A 21,338-nucleotide genomic window follows, 5' to 3' on the forward strand; every position below is an offset into this window, starting at 1 on the left:
TTCTGTCGGTTGTCTTTTGGTTTTGTGGACTGTTTCTTTTGCTGTGCAAAAGCTTTTTATCTTGATGAAATCCCAATAGTTCATTTTTTCCCTGGCTTCCCGTGCCTTTGGCGATGTTTCTAGGAAGAAGTTGCTGCGGCTAAGGTCGAAAAGGTTGCTACCTGTGTTCTCCTTTAGAATGTGGATGGACTCCTGTCTCACGTTTAGGTCCTTCAACCATTTGGAGTCTATTTTTGTGTGAGGTGTAAGGAAATGGTCCAGTTTCATTCTTCTGCATGTGGCTGTCCAATTTTCCCAACACCATTTGTTGAAGAGACTGTCTTTTTGCCATTGGACATTCTTTCCTGCTTTGTCAAAAATAAGTTGACCATAGAGTTGAGGGTCCATTTCTGGGCTCTCTATTCTGTTCCATTGATCTATGCGTCTGTTTTTGTGCCAGTACCATACTGTCTTGATGATGACAGCTTTGTAATAGAGCTGGAAGTCCGGAATTGTGATGCCGCCAGCTTTGCTTTTCTTTTTCAGTATTCCTCTGGCTATTCGGGGTCTCTTCTGGTTCCATACAAATTTTAGGATTATTTGTTCCATTTCTTTGAAAAAAGTGGATGGTATTTTGATGGGGATTGCATTGAATGTGTAGATTGCTCTAGGTAGCATTGACATCTTCACAATGTTGATTCTCCCAATCCATGAGCATGGAACGTTTTTCCATTTCTTTGTGTCTTCTTCAGTTTCTTTCATGAGTATTTTATAGTTTTCTGAGTACAGATCCTTTGCCTCTTTGGTTAGATTTATTCCTAGGTATCTAATGGTTTTGGGTGCAATTGTAAATGGGATAGACTCCTTGATTTGTCTCTCTTCTGTCTTGTTGTTGGTGTATAGGAATGCCACTGATTTCTGTGCATTGATTTTATATCCTGCTACTTGACTGAATTCCTGTATGAGTTCTAGCAGTTTTGGGGTGGAGTCTTTTGGGTTTTCCACATACAGTATCATATCATCTGCAAAGAGTGAGAGTTTGACTTCCTCTTTGCCGATTTGGATGCCTTTGATTTCTTTTTGTTGTCTGATTGCTGTGGCTAGGACTTCTAATACTATGTTGAATAGCAGTGGTGAGAGTGGACATCCCTGCCGCGTTCCTGACCTTAGGGGAAAAGCTCTCAGCCTTTCCCCATTGAGAATGATATTCGCTGTAGGTTTTTCATAGATGGCTTTTATGATATTGAGGTATGTACCCTCTATCCCTATACTCTGAAGAGTTTTGATCAAGAAAGGATGTTGTACTTTGTCAAATGCTTTTTCTGCATCTATTGAGAGGATCATATGATTCTTGTTCTTTCTTTTGTTAATGTATTGTATCACGTTGATTGATTTGCGGATGTTGAACCAGCCTTGCAGCCCAGGAATAAATCCCACTTGGTCATGGTGAATAATCCTTTTAATGTACTGTTGGATCCTATTGGCTAGTATTTTGGTGAGAATTTTTGCATCCATGTTCATCAAGGATATTGGTCTGTAATTCTCTTTTTTGATGGGGTCTTTGTCTGGTTTTGGGATCAAGGTAATGGTGGCCTCATAAAATGAGTTTGGAAGTTTCCCTTCCATTTCTATTTTTTGGAACAGTTTCAGGAGAATAGGTATTAATTCTTCTTGAAATGTCTGATAGAATTCCCCTGGGAAGCCATCTGGCCCTGGGCTTTTGTTTCTTGGGAGATTTTTGATGACTGTTTCAATTTCCTTAGTGGTTATAGGTCTGTTCAGGTTTTCTATTTCTTCCTGGTTCAATTTTGGTAGTTGATACATCTCTAGGAATGCACCCATTTCTTCCAGGTTCTCTAATTTGCTGGCATAGAGTTGCTCATAATATGTTCTTATAATTGTTTGTATTTCTTTGGTGTTGGTTGTGATCTCTCCTCTTTCATTCATGATTTTGTTGATTTGGGTCATTTCTCTTTTCTTTTTGATCAGTCTGGCCAGGGGTTTATCAATCTTGTTAATTCTTTCAAAGAACCAGCTCCTAGTTTCGTTGATCTGTTCTACTGTTCTTTTGGTTTCTAGTTCATTGATTTCTGCTCTGATCTTTATGATTTCTCTTCTCCTGCTGGGTTTAGGCTTTATTTGCTGTTCTTTCTCCAGCTCCTTTAGGTGTAGGGTTAGGTTGTGTATTTGAGACCTTTCTTGTTTCTTGAGAAAGGCTTGTATTGCTATATACTTTCCTCTCAGGACTGCCTTTGCTGTATCCCAAAGATTTTGGACAGTTGTGTTTTCATTTTCATTGGTTTCCATGAATTTTTTTAATTCTTCTTTAATTTCTTGGTTGACCCATTCATTCTTTAGTAGGATGCTCTTTAGCCTCCATGTATTTGAGTTCTTTCCGACTTTCCTCTTGTGATTGAGTTCTAGTTTCAAAGCACTGTGGTCTGAAAATATGCAGGGAATAATCCCAATCTTTTGGTACCAGTTGAGACCTGATTTGTGACCTAGGATGTGATCAATTCTGGAGAATGTTCCATGGGCACTAGAGAAGAATGTGTATTCCGTTGCTTTGGGATGGAATGTTCTGAATATGTCTGTGAAGTCCATTTGGTCCAGTGTGTCATTTAAAGTCTTTATTTCCTTGTTGATCTTTTGCTTAGATGATCTGTCCATTTCAGTCAGGGGGGTGTTAAAGTCCCCCACTATTATTGTATTGTTGTCAATGTGTTTCTTTGCTTTTGTTATTAATTGCCTTATATAATTGGCTGCTCCCATGTTCGGGGCATAGATATTTACAATTGTTAGATCTTCTTGTTGGATAGACCCTTTAAGTAGGATATAGTGTCCTTCCTCATCTCTTATTACAGTCTTTGTTTTAAAATCTAGTTTGTCTGATATAAGGATTGCCACCCCAGCTTTCTTTTGGTGTCCATTAGCATGGTAAATGGTTTTCCACCCCCTCACTTTCAATCTGGGGGTGTCTTTGGGTCTAAAATGAGTCTCTTGCAGACAGCATATGGATGGGTCTTGTTTTTTAATCCAATCTGATAGCCTGTGTCTTTTGATTGGGGCATTGAGCCCATTTACATTCAGGGTAACTATTGAAAGGTATGAATTTAGTGCCATTGTATTACCTGTAAGGTGACTGTTAACTGTCTGTTGTCTGTGTTCGTTTCTGCTCTTTGCTGCTTTTAGGTTCTCTCTTTGCTTAGAGGACCCCTCTCAATATTTCTTGGAGGGCTGGTTTCGTGTTTGCAAATTCCTTTAGTTTTTGTTTGTTCTGGAAGCTTTTTATCTCTCCTTCTATTTTCAGTGATAGCCTAGCTGGATATAGTATTCTTGGCTGCATAGTTTTCTCATTTAGTGCTCTGAAGATATCTTGCCAGTCCTTTCTGGCCTGCCACGTCTCTGTGGATAGGTTTGTTGCCAATCTAATGTTTCTACCATTGTAGGTTACATATCTCTTCTCCCGAGCTGCTTTCAGGATTTTCTCTTTGTCTCTGAGACTCGTAAGTTTTACTATTAGATGTCGGGGTGTTGACCTATTTTTATTGATTTTGAGAGGGGTTCTCTGTGCCTCCTGGATTTTAATGCCTGTTTCCTTCCTCACATTAGGGAAGTTTTCTGCTATAATTTGCTCCAATATACCTTCTGCCCCCCTCTCTCTCTCTTCTTCTTCTTCTGGGATCCCAATTATTCTAATGTTGTTTCGTCTTATCGTATCACTTATCTCTCGAATTCTGCCCTCGTGATCCTGTAGTTGTTTCTCTCTCTTTTTCTCAGCCTCTTTATTTTCCATCATTTGGTCTTCTATATCGCTGATTCTCTCTTCTGCCTCATTTATCCTAGCAGTTAGTGCCCCCATTTTTGATTGCACCTCATCAATAGCCTTTTTGATTTCGATTTGGTTAGATTTTAGTTCTTTTATTTCTCCAGAAAGGGTTTCTCTAATAACTTCCACGCTTTTTTCAAGCCCAGCTAGTATCTTTAAAGTCATGTTTCTGAACTCTAGGTCCGACATCATACTAATGTCTGTATTGAGTAGGTCCCTGGCTGAAGGTACTACCTCTTGTTCTTTTTGCTGAGGTGATTTCTTTCGTCTTGTCATTTTGTCCAGAGGAGAATAGATGAATGAGAGAACGAAATGCTAACAGGTTTACAACGTCCCCAGCAAATATACTGTATACAAATCAGAAAAGACCTGAAACCAGGGGAAAAGAAAGGGAAAGAAAGAAAAAGGAAAGAGAAAAAAGAAAAAAAAAAGATAAAAACAAAAACAAAACAATACAAAAAAAGCAGAATATGATCAAATATGATCAGGCTAGTGCATAGATCAGTGCCACACACTAGATTTGGGGCGTATTTTGGTCTGTTAGAAAAAAGTGCCTCCTAAAATTTTAAAGGAAGAAAGACATATATGTACAAAATAAGGGTTGATACAATGAAGGGATGGAAGATGACTGTAAAGATGAAAATTATAAAAGGTTTTATAAAAGGACTTGGTAAGATAAGTTGTTTGAAAAAAGAAAGATGATTTAAGAAAAAAAAAAAAAAAGGAAAAAGGGAGAGAATGTGATCAGGCAGGAGACTAGAACAAAGCCATACACTAGTGATTTAGGGTATATTTTGATCTGTTAGAAGAAACTGTACCTCAAAATTTTAAAGAGAGAACAACTTATATATATATGCCAAAAATAAGGGTAACTACTATGAAGGGATAAAATATGACTCTAAAAATGAAAAATGAAAAATGTTTTTTTTTTTAAAGGGATTGATAAGATGTTGGTTAAAAAAGGAAAAAAGAAAAATAAAAAAAAAACAGTCAACAAAAATTAACTTTGATGAAATAATGAATCATGGTAAAAAAAAAAAAAAAAAAAAAAGCCATGAATCTATGTGCAGTATTCCCCTAGCGCTGGAATTCTCCCGTTCTCCTTGATCGATCAACTTGGTCTTGGCTTGCTGGCTGTTTGTGCTGATCTTCTGGGGGAGGGGCCTGTTGCTGTGGTTTCCAAATGTCTTTGCCGGAGGCGGAATTGCCCCGCCCTTGTGGGTCCGGGCTAAGGAAGCTGCTCCGGTTTGCTCTCAGTAGCTTTTGTTCCCTGCAAGCTCTCCGTACAGCCTTGGAGGACCAGGGCAGAAATGGTGGCCTCCCAATCTCCACCCAGAGGAGCTGAGAACTCGGGGCCCCGCTCCTCAGTGTGCCCCCAGAGAAAAGCAGTCACTTCCGTGTCCCCGGTCTCTGGCCGCACTCCGTGCTCACCCAGCCTGTGACCGAGCGTTGCTATCTCTGGCACCCGACCCCGCGCAGAGTCTCCAAACCCAGCAGATCCCTGCAGTGCGTTCCCGCACCGCTCCTCCCCGGGAAGGAAGGGGAGTCTCCCCGGATCTGCCGCCTGCTGGGTCCCTGCTGGAGGAGCCGTGCCCCGACTGGGCCGCAGATCACAGTTTATGGTAACCCCGAGCTGAGAGCCCGCGACTCTGCTCCGTCTCTGCAGCCGGCTTCCCCGCTCCGATCCCTGGGAGCTCTGGCGCACTCAGGCACCCCCGGTCTCTCTGTGACCCCGAGGGTCCTGAGACCACACTGTCCCGGGAGGATTCCACCCCCCGCTTAGCCACTGCAGCGGCGTCCCTCAGCGGAGCCAACTTCTAAAAGGTCCGATTTTGTGCTCCGCGGCTCTAGCACTTGCCAGAAGCGGCCGGCGGAGGCCCCTCCCCCGCCGTCTATCCTCCCGAATATCGCCTCGGATTCACTTCTCCGCACGTCCTACCTTCCAGAAAGTGGTCACTTTTCTGTTCAGAGAGTTGTTGCTACTCTCTTCTTTGGTCTCCTGTTGAGTTCGTAGGTGTTCAGAATGGTTTGATCCCTATTCAGCTGAATTCCTGAGACCAGACGAAATCTAGGTCTCCTACTCCTCCGCCATCTTGCTCCGCCCCCTGCCTGTGTTTTCTTATAGGATTTTTATGGTTTCAGGTCTCACATTTAGGTCTTTCATCCATTTTGAATTTATTTTTGTGTATGGTGTAAGAAAGTGGTCCAGTTTCATTCTTCTGCATGTGGCTGTCCAGTTTTCCCAACAGCATTTGTGGAAGAGACTATCTTTTTCCCATTGGATATTCTTTCCAGCTTTGTCAAAGATTAACTGACCATATAATTGTGTGTTTATGTCTGGGTTTTCTATCCTGTTCTATTGTTTTCTATTCTGTGTCTATTTTTGTGCCAGTACCCTACTGTCTTGATTGCTACACCATTGTAATGGTGTAGTCTGGAATTGTGATGCGTCCATCTTTGCTTTTCTTTTTCAAGATTGCTTTAGCTATTCAGGGTCTTCTGTGGTTCCATACAAATTTTAGGATGTTTGGTCTAGTTGCGTGAAAAATGCTGTTGGCATTTTGATAGGGATTGCATTAAATTAAATGTGTAGATTTCTTTGGGTAATACAGACATTTTAAACAATGCTTGTTCTTCTAAACCATGAGCATGGAATGTTTTTCCATTTCTTTGTGTCATCTTGAATTTCTTTCATCAGTATTTTCTAGTTTTCAGAGTACAGGTTTTTCACCTCTTTAGTTAGCTTTATTCCTCGGTATCTTATTATTTTGGGTGCAATTGAAATGGGATAGTTTGTTTAATTTCTCTTTCTGATGCTTCATTATTTGTGCATAGAAATGAAACTAATATAAGTGTATCTTAACTAACTGGAATTAAAATAAAAGCTTTAAAAAATATACTTTTCATTTTATAACATTTTAACTCCCCATAGGGGTATATCTCAATGGAGTTTCCTGAAAGTCAGTGGAGAATTTAAAAATGTTTACTATAAAAACAATTTTAAAGTATGAATCTATTCTATAATGTAATTGTAACTATATATTTATTTCTTTGGGGATATGAATAAATCCATCTCAGTAAGACAGGACAAAATGCTTGAGAGTTTCCCAGGGAATCAAAATTATTGCACAAGAAAAATTTCAGAATAAAATTTGAATATTTGGCATATTTTGATATTGATTTAATGGAACTTATTCATGATGGAAGGGAAGGAGAAAGATGCATAAAACTCCCATATTAAATCATCTTTCTACTTCAATTCAGCGCAGTTAATTTTTGTCATTCTGTCTTATATATTACGTCTTATTTTCAACTACATTTTTATTTTGAGATAATAGTAGACCCACGTGCAGTTGTAAGAAATAATACAGAGAGATCCCATGCATCCTTTTTCCAGGTTTCCTCAATGGTAGCAGCTTGAAAACCCATAGCTTGATAATACTGACATTGAGAGAGGCAAGACACAGACCTCTTCTCTCACCTGAATTTTCCCTCATACAGCCTTTTAATAGCTACAACCAATTCCCTTATGCTTCCATCCCCTCTTTGATATCTGGTCTCCAATTATTCTCTATTTCTTTAATTTTATAATATCAAGAATGCTGTATAAAAAGAAACATGCCATATTTAACTTTTTAAAAAATATTTTATTTATTTATTTGACAGAGACAGACACATCGAGAGAGGGAACACAAGCAGGGGGAGGGGCAGAGGGAGAAGCAGGCTTCCCGCCGAGCAGGGAGCCCGATGTGGGGCTTGATCCCAGGACCCTGGGACCATGACCTGAGCCGAAGGCAGACGCCTAACGACTGAGCCACCCAGGTGCCCCAATATTTAACTTTTTAAAAATTGTTTTTCACTCAGCATAATTCTCTGGCAATTCATCCTGATAATTGTAGGTCTGAACAGTTTGTTCCTTTTTATGGCTGAGTATGATTCTATTGTATGGATATACCACAGTTTATCTAATTTTTCACTTACTCAAGGAACCTGGGTTATTTCCAGTTTGGCACTACTCCAAACAGAGCCATCATGAACATGTTTGTGCACAAGCTGTTGTGTGAACACAACTTTTCATTTCTCTGGGATGAAAGACCAGGAGTGCAACTGTCCAGGCTACACAGCAATTACATATGTGGTTTATTAAGACACTGACAAACTGTTTTCAGAGTAGCAGACCATTTTACATTTCCACTGGCAATATATGAGTGATGGAGTTTCTCCATATCCTCAAGAGCATTTGTTGTTGTCATTATATTTTACTTGAGAAATTCTAGTAGGCACATAGTGATACATAATTGTTTTAAATTTGCATTTGCCTAATGAATAATAATGTTGAATATCTTTTTATGTGCTTTTTGCCATCTGTATATCCTCTTCAGTGAAATGCTCTGTCATTTATTTTGCTCAGTTTATAACTGGTTTGTCTGTTTTTTACTGTCAATTTTTCAGAGTTCTTTATATATTCTTGATAGTAGTCCTGAGTCAGAGATATGGCATGGAATTATTTTCTACCAGTCCACTGCTTGTCTTTGCACTTCTAAATAGCATCTTTCTCAGAGTAAAAGCATTTAATTTTAGTTCTGACTACTGCAGTTATATAATAAAAGTTGAACCTGAGTATATTGATTTCTCTCATTTTATTTTTTCCCCAAAATTGCTTTAACAAATCAAATTCCTTTGGCTTTCCATTAAAAGTTTTGAATAATCTTGTCTAGAACTACAAAAATGTGATTTTCCTGGCTACTGTATTAAATCTGTCTGTCAATTTGGGAGGAATTAGCATGTTTATTGTTGAGCCTCCTGATCCAAAAACACAGTATGTTTCTCCATTTATTTTGATATTCTTCTGTTTCTTTTATCAGCATTTTGTTTTGTTGCCCAAATTGTTCCACCTTTGGGCACTGGGGGCTCTTTTAATCAGTTCCTTGTCCCTTTGATATAGCCCCATCATTTGTGTGTGTGTGGGGGGGTGCATGCACGGACATGCATGTGTGTATTTATAACTTCCTTTCTTTACTTTTCTTTTTTTTTTAATTTACTTTTTTTTAGTCATCACTACCCTTAATGTGGGACTCAAATTTATAACCCCAAGATCAAGAGTCACATGCTTCTCTGACTGAGACAGTGAGGTGCCCCTGACTTCCTTACTTTTAGACATTACAAATTGCTCCATGACCATCTTGTACATGTCCTGCTCCAGACTTACAATCAGCCATTTACCCAAGGATCCTTGGTTCCCTCAATTGGAGAATGGTATTAGTAACCAATATCAGATTACTAGGTATGCTTGTGGCTACTGGGTCTTGTTGCCTCTCTGCCCTTACAGTTGACAGAGTGAAGAAACACATAGTATATACTTACCCATGTACATACACATGAGTTAAATATTTCTGTAATTCATCCATTTTACTTATATTAAAATAAACTACACTTCCACTGACTTTTGCACTCTAACCCATTAAACTACATGGGTTTAATGTAGTTAAACATTTTAGCCTTCTGCCTTGCTTTATCAGTAATCTCCCACACCAGATGAAAAACCTGGTTCCTGTCTCCCACCATCCACTTTTGTATTTGTTCAATTTTAGTTAACAAAAACAATGGTTCCAAAATTGTCAACCCATTCCCTTACAAGAAACAACTTTACTACTGGTTCTTATTCACAGTTCCCTTTGTCTTTAATCTTACAGTAGCCCACCATTTCCAAAATAACTTAGGTCAGCTTAATTTTCCCATAGCCTCCTCAACAAGTTGTTTTATACATTGGTGATAAGTTGGTGTCTTTTGTCACAATCCCTGCCTTCTATTCTGGGATCTCCTGATCTTCTAGCTTGTATTTTACAGCAGAGCCTTCAGAAAAGCATCAGAGAGAGTTAAAAAAGTGTTGATATTGAAACTGCAAGGCTAGGGTTAATTTATTACAGTAACTGATGATATCAGAATGGAGGAGCATACAATTTCCTGTTGGAGTATAATCCATAACTATTTTATAAGGACTCAGTAAAGGTTTACCCTAAGGGTAAAAGTATTATGGATGATGAGGACATCTATAAATCTATACGTCCTTCTCATAAAACTTACAATCTCTGAAATATCTATATTAACACTATTTTGCCTCTACAAACTTAATCTTGGAAAAACTGAAATTAAACACTTGTTTTTCTTGTATTTTTGATTTTAGCCATTCTAACAGGTGTGGGATGATATCTCATTGTGGTTTTGATTAGCATTTCCCTGATGATTAATGATGTTCAGCATCTTTTCACATACCTATTGGTCATCTCTATGTCTTCTTGGGGAAAATGTTTATTCAGATCCCCTGCCCATTTTCTAATCAGATCATTTGTCTTTAGGTTATTGAGCTGTATGAATTCGTTATATATTTTGAATAGTAACCTGTTATCAGATCCTTATTTGCAGATATAATCTCCCATTCAGTAGGTTGTCTTTTTTTTTTTAAGATTTTATTTATTTCTTTGACAGAGAGAGAGAGCAGCAGAAGGAGAGGGAGAAGCGGAATCCTGCTGGAGCCTGATGTGGGACTCGATCCCAAGACCCTGATGTGGGACTTGACCCCAGGACCCTGGGATTATGACCTGAGCTGAGGGCAGACGCTTAACCGACTGAGCCACCCAGGCGTCCAAGTAGGTTGTCTTTTCATTTTGTTGCTGATATCCTTTGCTGTGCAGAAGCTTTTTAGTTTGATGTAGCCCTTCTTTACTTTTGTTGCCTTTGCTTTTGGAGCCAGATCCAACTCTTTTGATTTTACCTTGTCAAGATCAGGATTTAAAAAGAAAGAAAGAAAGGAAGCATATTCATGAAGTCTTTTTTTAAAAAGATTTTATTTATTTATTTGACACAGAGTGAGAGAGAATACATGCATTGAGCATGTAATTCCACTATGGAAACAGTACGGAGGTTCCTCAAAAAATTAAAAATAGACTTTCCATATTATCCAGCTATTGTCCTGGGTATTTATCTGAAGAAAACAAAAACACTAATTTGAAAAGATATATATACTCCCATGTTTATTGAAGCATTATTTACAATAGACAAAATATGGAAACACCTAAGTGTCTATCAATGGATGAATGGATTAAGAAGATGTGGTATATATATTCAATAGTGTACTACTCAGCCATAAAAAAGAAGGAAACCTTGCCATTTGCAAGAATGTGAATGGAAGTTGAGGGAATTATACTTAGTGAAATACATCAGGTAAAGACAAATATAGCATGATTTCACTTATATCTGGAATCTAAAAATGTGAAACAAACAAAAAAACAAAAATCAAGCTCAAAGATAGAAAGCAGATTGGTGGTTACCAAGGTGGGGGCGGGTAAAGGGGTCAAAAATTACAAACTTCAAGTTTTAAAATAAATAAATCCTGGGGCTATAATGTACAGCAGGATGACTATAGTTAATAATATTTTATTGCATATTTTAAAGTTGCTAAGAGAGTAGATCTTAAAAGTCCATCACAAGCAAAAAAAGAAACTTTTTTTTTTTAAGTAACAGTATATGGTGAAATAAAAAAGAATTGACAGGAGATTTGACTGATAGTTTAAAATATGCTCATGGACACATGAGAAATAGTCACTTGGATATCTAATTTGTGACAATAAAATATTTTAAAAATGAATAACAGGGTTAACACAAGTGAGAAACTTTTATTATTATTATTTTACAATGTTTTAAAAGTTTATGTTATATTTTATAATAATCAAGCACTGATACAGTCACCACAAAACAAAGAAATCATTCAGGTGAGATTTGTTATCTCTTTGATAGCCATATATTAGTTAGGATTTAAGAAATACTTTTCATTCACCCATGTTAAAATTTCTAAGACCAACTTACTATTTTAACAAGAAAAAGACAAATTCTCTATATGTATCAACACAGCGCCTTCCAGTAAATATTTCACAAGTTTCTCCCTCAAATTTTTACACAATTATCTTGTGAATAAGCCCAAATGTGGGGCATTTTTAAAAATTTAAACCTATTTCTTAGCCTTTTTGTCCCCCACAGGCTTATCCATTACAAATAAGAAAAATAAAATTACATTTCCCCTAACCCTGCATAACTTGAAAAAAAATCCAAGTTTTGTCCTTTGCTATGCTCTCTCATATTCTAGATAAATTGTGATTTTTGAGGGGGACAAACTTTTCCTCCTTTTCTCCTGAAAAATATCACTCAGTTATCATACATAAATAGTTGCATTTTCTATCACCTAGGATGGGCTCAATAACTATACTTGTAAATTTTAACAAAGTAACTTTCAACTTCTATTTCAGGGAGAAAAATGGAGGATATGATATAAACTGCTTGTCTTACATAAGCATTTTAGCGGGCTAGAAAATATTACAATAGAGGTAAAACTTTTGCCAATCACATCCATCCCTTTTATGACTTCTTAAAGTGTTAAAAAGTGTGTCAGTATAGTAACACCTCTCAAAGTTATAGCCTTGTGTAGCACATAAAAATAAGAAGCAAACATTTATGAACTTTTGCCTGTATTTGTTTTTGTAAATAGTTGTATTTAACATAGCCACACGCATTCATTTCCACCTTGACTGTGGCTGGTTTTGCACCACTACTCATGTTTAAGTAATTGGAACAGAGACCTTATCCTCGGCAAAGCAATATATATTTACTGTCTGACCTTTTACAGAAAAAGCTTGCCAACTCTTCCTTTAGTTATAGAAGGATTTTAAATGTGTTAATTCAATTATCCCACGGTTTTACATTATTATTTATGAATCTTAGAAATTATGTTCAAGAAGATAGGCAGTCAGTTCTGTTCCAACACTTGTTCTGAAAACATGGATTTGTTCCAATACATTGGCTATATTAGGGAACAATTTGAGCATACTGCAAATTTTGCTTTTGTTTCTGCACAATTTATTCTCCAAGAAACACTACTTGAAAATAGGAAGGAAAAAAAAAAAAAAAACCTTCACCCAGTTGAACTGACCTGCATAAGAATACAGAGAATACATACACATGCCTCAAACATCTCCTAGCTACCTCTGTTTACTGTGGTGTTGTGAGCCACACTTCTCCAGCTGGTGTTACAACTTTCCGTCAGATGTCACATAACCCTCTTTCTACCAATTCATAATAATCACAAGCTGCAATCCCTTTCACACCCACTTCCCCAAGCAAACTTCTGGTCTTTTTCAAGGAAAAAGTGCCAAAATTATTGTAATATTTATGTATCTGTTAATCATTCCATATATGAAAAACAGTGCATTATTTAATAGGCTTTTACCACTGTGTGTGTGTGTTGTGTGTGTGTGTGTGTGTGTGTGTTACTAACAAAGTTTCTGAGTGTTGTATTCTTAGCTTCATCTTTTCTCACAAGACTTGTGGTTTTTTGTTGGGTGATTTTTGCACAACACAGTCATTTTTAGGAATACATATATTTCATTATAGCAAACTGACTGTATCTATGCCTCTGTTTCCCTATCTATCTGATTTCTCACAGAGAATTCAAATTTAGGAAGTGTTTAATCATAGAATGTATCATATCATACAATGGATTCATATAATGTTCAAATTAATGACCCTTCAATATAGCTATTTTTTCAATAATATTCAAGAATATGTTACATTAAAAGCACATTTCAGGGGCACCTGGGTGGCTCAGTCATTAAGCGTCTGCCTTCGGCTCAGGTCATGGTCCCCGGGTCCTGGGATCGAGTCCCGCATTGGGCCCCTCATTCCACGGGAAGCCTGCTTCTCCCTCTCCCACCAGCCCCCCCACCCCCACTTGTGTTCCCTCTCTTGCTGTGTCTCTCTCTCTTTCAAATAAATAAATAAATAAAATATTTAAAAAGGAAAAAGCACATTTCAAATTAAGAAGTAATTAGAAGAACCTGATATTCTAGAAATTCTGTATTAGAACACTCCCAGTGTCCCAATATGAATGCAAACTGAGATGGAGTCTCATGAGGTTGTACTGTTTATATGCCCTTTGTTATCTCCCAAAGCAATCTAAATTACAAGGAGGCCCAGATCCCCATGTCATGGTTTGAAGTTTCCAAAAGAATTCTAGTAATACCTCAGTGAACTGACTTCTGGGATATTTTGGACATTGAGACTGTGGTATTACTAATATGGAAGGTAAATATTTCCTGTCAAGGTTTCTTTATTTCCTTATTTATTTTTGAGAGAGAGAGAGAGAGAGAGCAAGTGGTGAGGGGCAGAGGGAGAGGGTGGGAGTGAATCTCAAGTAGATTCCGTGCTGAGCGCGGAGCCCAACACGGGGTTCGATCTCATGACCATGAAATCATGAACTGAGCAGAAATCAAGAGTCCTGTGCTTAACGGACTGAGCCACCCAGGCACCACTGAAGGTAAATATTTTTTAAAATTTCCTATTAGATACAAAAATGTTTGAATTTATAGATTGTATTTTAAGGAAATTTCAAATGTTGGATATTCCTAATTTTTTGAAGCACGAGTTAGGAAAACATTTGTCTCCAATTTCTTCACGTACCAGTTTTTTTAAACAATGTGTTTTTGAGCATAGTCATCTCTCTAGTTGTGCCACTGTGAAGATGTAAAATCCGTTTTCCTATGAACTGTATCATGGAAGCCTACTGTAGGTGTTGTTCAGTATCTTGAAAAGAGTGTCTAAAAAATTCTGAATGCTGAGATTTTGCACTCTTTTATCAAACTCAAAAAACAATAAGCACAGAATATTTTAGTTAAAATATTTTTAACTTGAGCTAACTTTGTATTAAATTATTTAAGTAAGGAAACATGGTTCCCTTTGTGCACAGTATGTTTAAACTGATTATTTAATTGGTTGTCTCTTTTTTATTCTGATTACAAGTTAAAAAAAAAAAAAAGGCCAGGCTTCTTATCAGTATTCATTTTGTTTTGTGTTTAGTAGATGCATTTAAAGAATTAATAGCCACAAATACATATACATTCTCAATCACTTTTGTAGTTTCTATAGGTAAATTATTACACTATAACACTATATTATACTATATTACATTATAACACTAAATGTGTTAACAGACCTGTCAAGCATTAAAGTAGATTGAGTTAATTCTCTGATTCCAAAGAAAGAAATTTTTAAGTTTGGTAATTTTTCAACTGACTGAAGAATATGGAAACAAACTTCAAATTAAATGTGTAGTGAAAGCAGAATTCTTAGTATTCTTCAGAGGTGACTGATTTGTGTATATATGTGTGTATATGTATACGTGGTTAAAAAGAAAAAAAATAGGTTCTCAATCAATTTTGGTGTGTATTTCTTGGTCTCAAATGCCACAGATTCCAACAGACAGTGTAAAAAATAAGAATGAGACTTTGTTTGAAATATATCCCATGATTTAAAAAATGAATAGACAATTGTATCAAATATCAGATTTTAAAAATTTGCTATGTCTACAACCATATGTTTCCTTTGAGTATTCTAGGTTCACAAAAAACACAAATCATTCTGAGTTATAGCTTTTAATCAAGTTATTTATATAATGGAGTCAATGAAAGCTCAGAATTTATTAGAATGTAATGATTTTATTTTGCTTCAACCCAACAAATTGTGCTTTTGATAGTTGCATTTCCCATCTAGAGATTAGATTATTAAATCTGATATTTACTGTAATAAATATAATATTTTATACAGTAAATATAGAGTAAACACTATAATGAAAAAGAAACATTGCTATAGAATGTGATAGGTAGGTTGTCTACTGCTTAAAAAATGACCACATATGCTATGTATTGATTGCCTTTAAAAGAGAAAAATTGAAAAAAAATAAAAATAAAATAAAAGAGAAAAATTGAAATATTTGAATTTTTTTGATACTAAAATTATACTGGGACAATTGTACTTTTTCTGATAAGTTAGAAGAATTGTTGAGTTCTCTTGTACTATAAGGGCACTTTTGGGAAAATGAAATATCAAAAATAAATTTGTTAAAAATGCTAGACAAATCAGCTTTGGTTGAATTACGTTTCTTAGATGCCACTGTTGGGAGATGGTGGGATGGGGACCTGCACTGTATAGTATTGCACAGAGACATAAATAGAGTAAAAGGACCATTTGCCAGCTATCAGTAATATATCCTTTTCTTACTGAATACTCCTTATCTATATATCTCTGATTAGGTAAAATATTCTTTTAGGTTTAGCTTCTCAACAAACTTAATAACATCAAATTAAAAATAAAATATAGTGGTATTTGTTTGTTTCATTTGCTTCATATTCCTGGTCTTCTTTCAACTACACTTTTAACTTTTTTTTTAATAAAGGCCAAAATTAAGAAAAATTCTCAAAATTGCCAAATGTGTGTGTTCTTATTGGCTCTAATAAATACTGTAAAAAAAATAAAACCTCTGTTTAAATATAGTGATATACAAGGTATCTACTTGCATTGTTTGCCCTCATAAATGTTAATACAAACAAAGAGAAAAGGACATTTAGCCAAATGGTGTAGATAGTAATCACATTCTATTTTCAAAATAGAAACTTTTAAATTGAGAGTCAATCTCATATTTTGTGTTCTTAGACAACTAATTTGTTAATGGCAAAATTTATAAAAGGAAATCAAATTTTTGAATAGGAGAGACATGTGAATTAATATAATTTGCCTCATGCAACAGATGGATAATATGTAAAACTAGAAAACAAATCTAATTTACTCTATGATCAAAGGATAATTCAGAAAACAATCTGCCAAAAAACAAGGAATAAATCCAAAGCAATAAAATATAATCTATCAGCTGATGAACATTAAGTACAAGAACTGACCCTAGGAAAACCACCATCAGAACTTTCTTGACTTCTGAGGGGCTGTGGCATAGTACTATATATATCACCCCTAAACATTTTTTAAGTGTTCCTGAGTGCCAGGCAGAGAGAAGAAGAACCTAAGTAGAAAAACAGTGTCCTCAGAAAATTGGAATAAGAATGTCCTTTTTTCTTTCTCTAAGTGTAAAGAAATCATTTTCACTTTACACTGATTTACAGAGATATCTACAATTAAAAAAAGTCTATGACTATTATACAGAAAATGATCTTGGGTAAAAGATCTGTCAAGTCCATATTCCTTCTATTTAAACTAATAAACCATTAATTTGTCCTACCAGCTAGGCAGTAGAAGGAAATAAACATGTTTACATAACTGTTCATTTTCAACATGGGAAAAATTAGAAAAAAAATGTTGACTATTTTATCAACCAGTAATCATAGAAATCCTATCTGGTTGTAGGAAGGAAAAAAAAAGAATTGAGGAATAGGGGTTTGAGTAGAGATGAAATTGTGTGTGTGTTTGTGTGCGTGCGTGCATGCATGTGTGTTTTTTGACATAATGCCAGGCTGCTTTAATCATCTCTTTTAAAATCTTACATATTTCAAAATGACTCTGATGTCAAAATAAAGTACATTTCAGTACTGAGAAGCCTACCAGGGTCCGAATGTCTAAAAATGATCTTTTTTCATGATTTGGCTTTTAGACATGAATTGGTTGCTGCTAAATACACTCACAGTTTTACAAGGGCTTCAGCGTCTCTGATTGTCCTTTTCCTCATAGCTCTGCCTTGGCCATTTCTATTAAATCATGTTCCTGCCAACCTCTGTCTACAATGAATGCCCCCATTATTTAGTAATTGAATGTTTATGATGAGCTGTAATCCCATACTGCAACAAAGTGAAGTAGCTCTTGTTTTGATGAAGGCCCAGTTTTCATGCCAGAGACCCTGCAGACAAATAGCGGCAGTCTTGATTCACAACTCTTTACCACTTTGGGCCCCTTACACATTCTTTCTGAATTTCTGATCTAATTACATATCCCATGGACTGTTTGTATTTGGCATATCATCTTCCGCTTTTGCCTGTCTCTGGAATCTTTTTTTTTTTTTTTTTTAATGTTCATCCTGTTTTGCTCCCACTTGAATCCACCATCTGATTCTTTCTTGTCACTGAGAGGTCAGTGCTGATTAAGATGGAACCTGGAGAGGTGATACCATGAGAATCACAAAGCGTCACTTTTCAAAGAGATGGTTCTAGTTTGATAAAGGTTCGACTACATTTCTCAAGCTCTAAATTGGTTTTAACAAGTCTCCTTTTCTTATAGTGGAGCCATAAGTAGGGAAATTTTCTCTTCTCTATTCATTTATGGATCTAGCCTTCACAGGTCTTTCCTGATGACTCCAGGAAAGATTTGTGAATCTAACAGAAATCATTGAGATGCATTCTGTAATAAATGATGGAATCTTAAATAGTCATTATTCCTATAATAATTCATAGTATTTATAGAATCTTGGATTTTTCTCCCACCAGATCCTGGTTTATCCATCCCAAATTCATAAAAGAGGGGTTTTCTTCCTTCCATCCTTCCTTCCTTCCTTCTTTCCTTCCTTTCTTTCCTTCTTTCTATTTTTCTTTTTTCCTTTTCTTTTCTTTCTTTCTTTTTCTCTTTCTTCCATTTCTATTTATCTATATCCACATTAGTCTGTTACCTGAAATCCATTTTGATTGTCTTATAAATGTTAGGTGACTTTTAGATAATAAATTCCTGTAGCAGCCACCAACTGAATTAGTACTGACCTCTTTTAATACAAAATATTCAAAAATATTTTAGCTTTTTAGTACTTAACAAAGACTTTTAGAATTTTAGCTTTTAGTAGAGAACTATGCTTGTTCATAGTATGTATGTTGGGATAGATATTGAGCTGTGGTTAGCTTTGTCTAGGCAAATGATCTTGGTGATGTGATGTGCGTTAATTATTTCTCATTCTGATTTTACAATTTAAAGATGATAAATCATCAAGGTCTAAAATAGAGTGAATTATCTCTATACAATTTCCCAGCCAATCATTAAAATCCAAAACATTATTGCCATGAAAAACACCTCATACTATTCAAAATACAGATTATTTAAAACATAGAGAAATTCAAGAAGAAAATGGATTGCAGTCAACAATATTTTCAAACTGAGCATTAATGGTCATTACAAACTCAAACGAGGTTCATAATATGTGACTGAGTAGTGAAAAGCTCTTCATCCCATTATCAATCCCCTGAGGCAAATTAAAACAACTGAAAAGAAACCCCACAGCACTATAAATAATGCGTGTATATGTGTATATATGAGTGAGGAGCCATCTAATGTGATTTTGTGGTGGTATATATTAGGGGTCTTCATGGCATATAAAGCGAGTTTAAATTCCGTGGTATTCACAGATTGTGAACCTTCATAAAATCAGTGGTGCAGGCAGTAGGCACCTCAAACGTTTCAAGGGAATTGGTGTTCTTATCATAAAGCAGTCACAGATGATAATCTGAAAACTCTAATTACAGGCTTATTGCAGTGTGAAATCTTTCATATTGAAAATAATGCCACAGTATACATTTAGGGGGTATGTGTAAATATCAATGAAAATATCATGAGATGGAACCTGTCCTCTTAATATTCCATATTCATTAGATACTCAAAACCACAATTCACCTTTTTCTGTAAATGATAAATATTTTTTGTTGTTGGCATAAGGAGCTGTAGAAAACCAGCTTATCTTAATTATAAACCCTCATACATTTCTTTGCTGCAGAAGTAGGTCACACTAGCACCTCAGTGTGATAAAATAATTTTGTATCCTATGGCTTTTTTTCTTTTTCCCTAACATGTGTTGGAACTCCCTGGCTACCATATGGGAGCCTGGCATAAGCTGCATTCAAACAAGCTGCACCTGTGTGCCTCTCCAGGCTGAAGTCACATGTTGCATGTGTTCATTTTCCAGAGATACAAATGGTACGGAGTGAAGGGAGCATCGCCTTTGGGTATTCATTATTCTGGTGATCACCTGGGAGTGGCCAATTTGAAACCACCTTGGCGGTAAGAAATCAACGAGATTTGTATAAGAGGGTGACAGCTGCAGGGCTTCATTTTTTGCTGGATGTCATTTCACATGGATGAACTGTAAGTGCCTAAGATGGGGGCGCTTATCATGGAGAAACACTGGGTTTGTACGGCCACACAGAAAGCTCAGTACAATATCGTTCAGCATAAAAAAGGCGGAAGGGCAGCAAGCAATGCAGAAAGTGACAAACCATTAAGCTAATCCTATAAAGATCTGGCCTGTCAGGCAGCACATTTCCTGAATACTTAGAAAGCATGAGAGAGGCTTATTAATGGTTCATCACAGTTCTTACACTGCTTACATGGCTAATATGCAAACACTGCCCTTTCTTAGTTGGGATTTTCAGCACATCAGGACGTCACTTCCATGGCTACTGTATTTTTTTCCCTCCTGGGTAATTGAAGCATTACCATAGAAGACAATGATTGATGATGTCTTTAAAGGTCTAAAAAAGCACAGGCTATTTTTGAAACTGTGCCATGTCTATATAAGGAGAGAAGAAGGGACAATCTGAATTCTACAGTCTGCTAGAGCAACCCCAACAGGGCGCTGAGGCTTCTATAGAGCACAGGGCTACTTTCATTTTTTTGTCCAGCTCTGCACCCTTTCCTTCCCCTTTGTGAATTACTGTCTACTGCCGGTTAGCGTGGGGATGGTCTGGAGTTTGTCAGATGCTCAGAGTAATTAGGTCATCTTGCTAGGAAAGTGTGACTCCTCACCTCATCCCTTGGAGCTGCAAAGCTCTTCTCACCTTTGAAAGCTGCTGGACTGAGTTGAAAACAAAAAATAGTGGTGGTGCTGGTGGGAATACCATCATTTTGCATTTAGCACAACAGCTTTCCTTGAGGTATTTACAGTATTTAGATACTATTACCTTATGCACACACTTACCTTCCCCTACTGATTATTCTTTTTCTCCACTTTAGCTTTTTCTCCATTTCAGCTCTTCTTTCAACCTTTTATGGGTGTGGATTCAATCCAATAAACATTTAGGAGGAATCTCCAACACCTTACTAGCTACTGAGAATATGAAACTGTTTATTTTATGTATGTTTTTATTCAATTCCTGGAAAAACTAAGTATTGTAAGATATGCACACATGGTAACAAATAAATTTCATTTTTAAAATTACTGTGTTTCCTTTTCTTCTTTTTTCATCCATGTGTAAATAATGGGTAAAGACACAGAGAGAGGACTTATTTTTGAGGGATAGAGTTAAGGGCAGAAACTAAACATCAGTTTAAGTCAATTTATCTCATTCACTCAAAATTATCTTCAAAGATTGAAAAGCTAAGGTCTAGTTCTTTAAATCATTTGAACTGTTCCCCAGTATTTGATTTAATACATATTTAGTACTTGCCAAATACGTAGAGTAATAAAACCTAAGGAAAGCAACAGGAAGCAATTAAAATTGGTTTTGGTTTCTGTTTTTGTTTGTTTGGTTTGTTTGGTTGTTTGTTTTCTTTTGTTTTGTTTCCCTCAGAGCAGTGCGGGCCATGGGAGCTTGGGCAAGTTACCTAAATTTTCTAAGAATTCATTCCCTCATTTATACAATGAAAATTTTCATTTATACAATGAAAATAATAATACCTGGCTTGGCAATTGTTCAGGGTATTAGAAGAGACAATATGGAGCACGGTGTATGAC

The 21,338-nt window shown here is 36.3% G+C and overlaps 1 long non-coding RNA gene across 1 annotated transcript in view; it reads left to right on the top strand.

Annotated features, from left to right (window-relative positions):
• Nucleotides 1–20,792, top strand: part of LOC141372920 (uncharacterized) — a 38,424-nt gene extending 17,632 nt beyond the window's left edge. The window contains exons 2-3 of the long non-coding RNA XR_012378444.1: nt 19,572–19,666; nt 20,618–20,792. This is a non-coding gene — a long non-coding RNA (uncharacterized lncRNA). The remainder of the gene's footprint in view (nt 1–19,571; nt 19,667–20,617) is intronic.
• Nucleotides 20,793–21,338: the final 546 nt, after the last annotated feature.

The sequence above is a fragment of the Callorhinus ursinus genome, unplaced genomic scaffold (assembly GCF_003265705.2).
Source record: "Callorhinus ursinus isolate GAN/ISIS: 27379988/994484 unplaced genomic scaffold, GSC_fseal_2.0 scaffold6, whole genome shotgun sequence".
In the NCBI taxonomy this organism is placed as follows: Eukaryota; Metazoa; Chordata; class Mammalia; order Carnivora; family Otariidae; genus Callorhinus; species Callorhinus ursinus.